Source organism: Coregonus clupeaformis, unplaced genomic scaffold, assembly GCF_020615455.1.
Source record: "Coregonus clupeaformis isolate EN_2021a unplaced genomic scaffold, ASM2061545v1 scaf2596, whole genome shotgun sequence".
Lineage (NCBI taxonomy): Eukaryota > Metazoa > Chordata > Actinopteri > Salmoniformes > Salmonidae > Coregonus > Coregonus clupeaformis.
Genome location: NW_025536050.1, coordinates 816 through 6,113, shown reverse-complemented (window position 1 = coordinate 6,113; position 5,298 = coordinate 816).

Sequence of the window (5,298 nt, the reverse complement as noted above, 5' to 3'; positions counted from 1 at the left end):
GTAAGACTTTTCCTCTTCCTGATCACAGACAGGTAAGACATTACATTACACCCGTCGCTCGCACTGTCTCTGTCTCCTTCTCTCTGTCTCTCTGTCTCTCTCTGTCTCTCTGTCTCTCTCTCTCTCTCTCCAGGGGCGATTCTAGGATTTTTTGGATGGGGGGACCAAGAACCAGTAATGGGTGGCCATGGGAAATCAACTAATTGTATCACAAATAGTGTTGAAATTGGCTTAAACTAGGATGCATTGTATTGAATAACTGTTTCAACTGTTAATTTGTATTTGCCCTAATCTATTCAAATAAATCAATTTGAAGTGATCCATCTTGATCCATATTCAAGTTTGATGTTCAGTGGTACCTCCCATCTAAAGATTTGTTCCCCCCTCCAAGGAATTTTTGGAAAGTTGAAGCTGATTTACTGCCTTTCTATACAGGGACTTAAACAACATTCTAGAACAAACACATGCCATAGCTTATAGACATGAGCTATTAGCTAGCTGTCAAGTCAAACAGCAATTATCTAGCCATCTTATAATAATAATATGCCATTTAGCAGACACTTTAATCCAAAGCGATTTACAGTCATGCGTGCATACATTTTTGTGTATGGGTGGTCCCGGGGATCGAACCCACTACCCTCCTGGCGTTACAAGCGCCGTACTCTACCAGCTGAGCTACAGAGGACCACCTCCGCGCAGCTTTCGTCAACTCAATTGAGAGAGAAGTCGCGCTGTTCGATCACTGCAGCTGCGCTTTCCAAAGTCCTAAAGCCAGCCAGCCAATTAAACAGACTTCTCACCAGCCGGCCGCATTGTCCTAAAGCCAGCACTGTAATACAGCTAAACTGCCAGAAGAGGGAGGGGGGGGGTGTTTCCACACCCTCTGAAATAACCTCTCTCTCTCGCTGCTCTGCTCTTCTGCTCCTCTCTCTCTCTCTCTCTCTCTCTCTCTCTCTCTCTCTCTCTCCTCTCTCTCTCTCTCTCTCTCGTCTCTCTCTCTCTCTCTCTCTCTCTCTCTCTCTCTCTCTCTCTCTCTCTCTCTCTATCATATTGCTGTTCTTCTTTAATCTATCTGAACTGAAGTAAAGAGGAAATATGATTTAGCAGCTCTTGGAGGACAGTGGACATTGATAAGTATGCTTTTTTATTGTTGAAGAAGCACCAAAACATGTTGGTTTTACTTTGAACCATAAAGAAACATGATCATCAACTTCCACTGGCCTCCAAGAGCTGCTGAATCTCCTCTTCACTTGGATCCTCATATCCTGCATCTTGGTTGGAGAGCGAGGTAGCAGCAGTGTTCCACACCCTTAGCTCTCAATCTGTCTGCACTGAACTGACTGCTTATCCCTGAGCCAGCACATCTCTGTCTCTGGTTGGCTGTGTCTGGCTGGTCCTCTGTTCTGGTTGGCTGTGTCTGGCTGGTCCTCTGTTCTGGTTGGCTGTGTCTGGCTGGTTATCTGTTCTGGTTGGCTGTGTCTGGCTGGTCCTCTGTCTCTGGTTGGCTGTGTCTGGCTGGTCCTCTGTTCTGGTTGGCTGTGTCTGGCTGGTCCTCTGTCTCTGGTTGGCTGTGTCTGGCTGGTCCTCTGTTCTGGTTGGCTGTGTCTGGCTGGTTCTCTGTTCTGGTTGGCTGCGTCTGGCTGGTCCTCTGTTCTGGTTGGCTGTGTCTGGCTGGTTCTCTGTTCTGGTTGGCTGAGACAGACAGAGAGTGTGTTTATACAACCCTGATTAGATGAGCTCCAACACGCTCAACGTGTCTCTCTGGCTGCGTCCCAAATGTTCCCCTAATCCCTATATAGTGCACTTCTTTTGACCAGGGCCCATAAGGGCACTATATAGGGAATAGGGTGCCACTTGGGATGCACCCTCTGTCCCACTCCCAGCTCCAGAAGCTACTCAACCAAAGGCACAGCAGTCATTTTGTTGGAGGTAGTATAGCTTTGAAGGACTCTTTTTCTCGCCTTTTCAACACCTTTTGTGTTAAGGGATTGAAGGCTTGTACTGGTGCGGTAGAACGGGACCAGGTTTCAGGGTAGTCTAGTTAAATATCAGTATGTATGGCTACCAGCAGTAAGCATAGAACACCTCTGTCATCTTCTGTTAATGTACATAGTTGTGTTTGATTCCTAGCAGAATTATAGTTGTGTTTGACTCCTAGTAGATTCCTAGTTGTGTTTGATTCCTAGCAGAATCATAGTTGTGTTTGATTCCTAGCATAATCACAGTTGTGTTTGATTCCTAGCAGAATCACAGTTGTGTTTGATTCCTAGCAGAATCATAGTTGTGTTTGATTCCTAGCACAACTATTTCCACTTGACTCTCACCTCCTTCACTGCAGTCCAAGAATGAATAGTGACGCCTCATGCCAATGTGAATAGAAACACACATGGTCGAGTCGAGCTCCTCTCCAGTGGGTGTTTCAGGGGCTTACTCACAGTCTGCCCTCTGGATGACTAGTATAGGACCCTGAATGTATCCTGACCTGTTGACTAGTATAGGACCCTGAATGTATCCTGACCTGTTGACTAGTATAGGACCCTGAATGTATCCTGACCTGTTGACTAGTATAGGACCCTGAATGTATCCTGACCATATGTTGACTAGTATAGGACCCTGAATGTATCCTGACCTGTTGACTAGTATAGGACCCTGAATGTATCCTGACCTGTTGACTAGTATAGGACCCTGAATGTATCCTGACCTGTTGACTAGTATAGGACCCTGAATGTATCCCTGACCATATGTTGACTAGTATAGGACCCTGAATGTATCCTGACCTGTTGACTAGTATAGGACCCTGAATGTATTGTGACGTCACGAGAGGCTACACAGCTTTCAGCGGGATTGCTCAAGTAGTGCAAGGAGACAAGGTTCAAACAAAACAAGGATTTTATTATAGGTCTTGGGAAATTAACGAAAATATAACAAAAATTCTGTTCTCTTGTGGCTCTTTAAGGGTTAACAGTTCAGGGATGTCTCTTCCACATCCAAAATCATAATTCTCCCTCGCTCAGATAACTTTTCCCCAGCCTTACTGTAGTCCACGTTGCAGCTAGTGGCCAACCCAGCAAAAGTCCTTCCAAATGTCTCTCACGTATTTCCACAGGTGCATATATCCCAAGGTGAGTATTTCCCAAAGGTAAGTATCTCCAAATCCTTATATTCCTCATGGAAGTGGACGTGCAGCACTCTTGTCCTCCAGAGAGCCCAGGTTGGAGACTGTGTCTCTTCACCCCCCACACACTCCCTCAGTGTGTCTCTTCCCTTCCCAAACCTTCAGCTCATCAGCTCCTCATTTGTTTCAGCTGCGTGGAAGATTGGCCATAGAGGGGTGGAGTTCCCGACCATACCAGCAGATGGAGCCATAGCTGTCTGGGTTTGCAGCCACCTCAGGGGATGTAACGTCCCTCCAGGACACAGCCTCTCGTGACATCACACATCCCCCTCCTCGGGACCGACGTCCTCGTCGGGTAAAGTGCAGCGAAGAAGGCATCACGCCGGGAGAGGGGCGTCCGCATTGCCGTGGTGCTTGCCAGCCTGCTCTCTCTTCAACTCCTCCACCTCTAGGACCAGGGACTCAGCCTCCTGTTGTCTCTCCTTGAGTTTCTTACTGAACGCATCAGCCTTGGTTTTAGTAGAGTTTAGCTTCTGTTGAGCAGCTTTCAGTTCCTTCTCTCTCTCTGCCTCCACATTCTTCATCTTGTTCTCCAACACCTTGTACTTCTCTCCTCTGCCTTCTTCTGGACCTCCTTACTACTGCGCAGGGTCTCCTCACACTCCTCGATGGTCCTGCGCAGCCTCTCCAGCTCCTCCTGTTGCTTATGGAAGGAGCTCTGTTATGGAGTTTAGCCTGGAGGATATCTAACTCTTCTGTCTTCATGTCTAACTGTTGCTTTAACAAACGATACCTCTCAGCGGTCCCCTTCAGACCAGACAGTTCTTTGTCCAGATTCTGTAGCTCCGTCCCTGTGTCGGTCTGGGCACCTGCCATCCCTATCAGAGCCCGGGGCGGGAGTGAGTAATTGAGGATTGCACCGGAGCCTTCCCAGGATGAGTCTTGCCTCTCCGTTTCCGAGGTACTCGGGTTATCCTCTCCTGAGACTCTCCTCCAGAGTGGGTAAAAGGCTGGGCAGTCTCGTCCAATTAGGACAGGGACGGGGAGGGAATCAACCACCCCCGCCCGTCGTGTGTATGGTTCCCCGTGTGCTGGTCATTGTAAGTTCAGTAATGGGGTATTCTCTGGTGTCCCCATGGACACAGGAAACTGGGAGGACTTTCCCCGGGGTCAGACACGTTGGGCCCACCAAATCCTTACGCACCAGGGTGGCCCGGCTACCAGAATCCAGTAAGGCCTCCACATCATGGTGATTCACAGTTACCGGGCAGGTGGGGGGTCGATCTGGGCCGCCATCTACGACTCCCAAGAGCGAGGCAAAACGGTGTGTGGGTGCTGAGCTGGAGGACTCCTCGCAGTGGGCATAGGTTCATCGGCTGGTTTCCCACATTGCCAGGAGATATGTCCCATCTCCCCCACACCGTAACACTGTCGAGTTTCCCCCTCCTGGTGTACTCTTCTTGGACCCGCCTGGTTTCTGGCTCCCCCTGGAGCCGGGATAAGTCCTGACGTGGCTGGGTTCGAGACCTTGGGGTCCTTTGGACGGGTTCTTCCCATTTGTGGTGGGGCCGCACTCCTGGGGTCTTTTCGGGAAGCATTCAGCATCTCCGCTGTGGCCTGGTACTTTTTCCACAGCTTCCACGGTCAGATCAGCCGTGGTCAAGGCCTGTTGACTGATGAACCGTTTTTGCCTCATAAGGCAGGGCGCGTAGGTACCGATCCACCACAACGGCCTCCACCACCGCCGCTGCTGTATTCCTCTGCGGATCCAGCCATTTCCTTGCGATTCGGACAAGTTCATGCATCTGCGCCCGAGGAGGTTGGTCTGGTTGGAAGGTCCAGCTGTGAAAGCGCTGGGCCATACCAAACTTTGTGAGTCCATATCTGCTGAGGATCTCAGACTTCAGGGCATCATAGTCAGTAACCTGGTCAGGGCCCAGGTCCCGGACAGCATTCAGCGATTCCCCGGTTAGAAAGGGGCTAACAGACCAACCCACTGTTGCTTGGGCCAGGCTTCCTAGTGGCCGTGGCCTCAAATGCATGCAGGTATGCCTCAATGTCATCAGTAGCTCCCATCTTAGATATAAAGTCACTTGCCTTTATTGGGCGGGGTATTTTGGACCACCCTCTGTCTCTGCAACTGCAATTCCTCTGCCTTCAGAAGGTTGGCTTTCTTTTGCTCC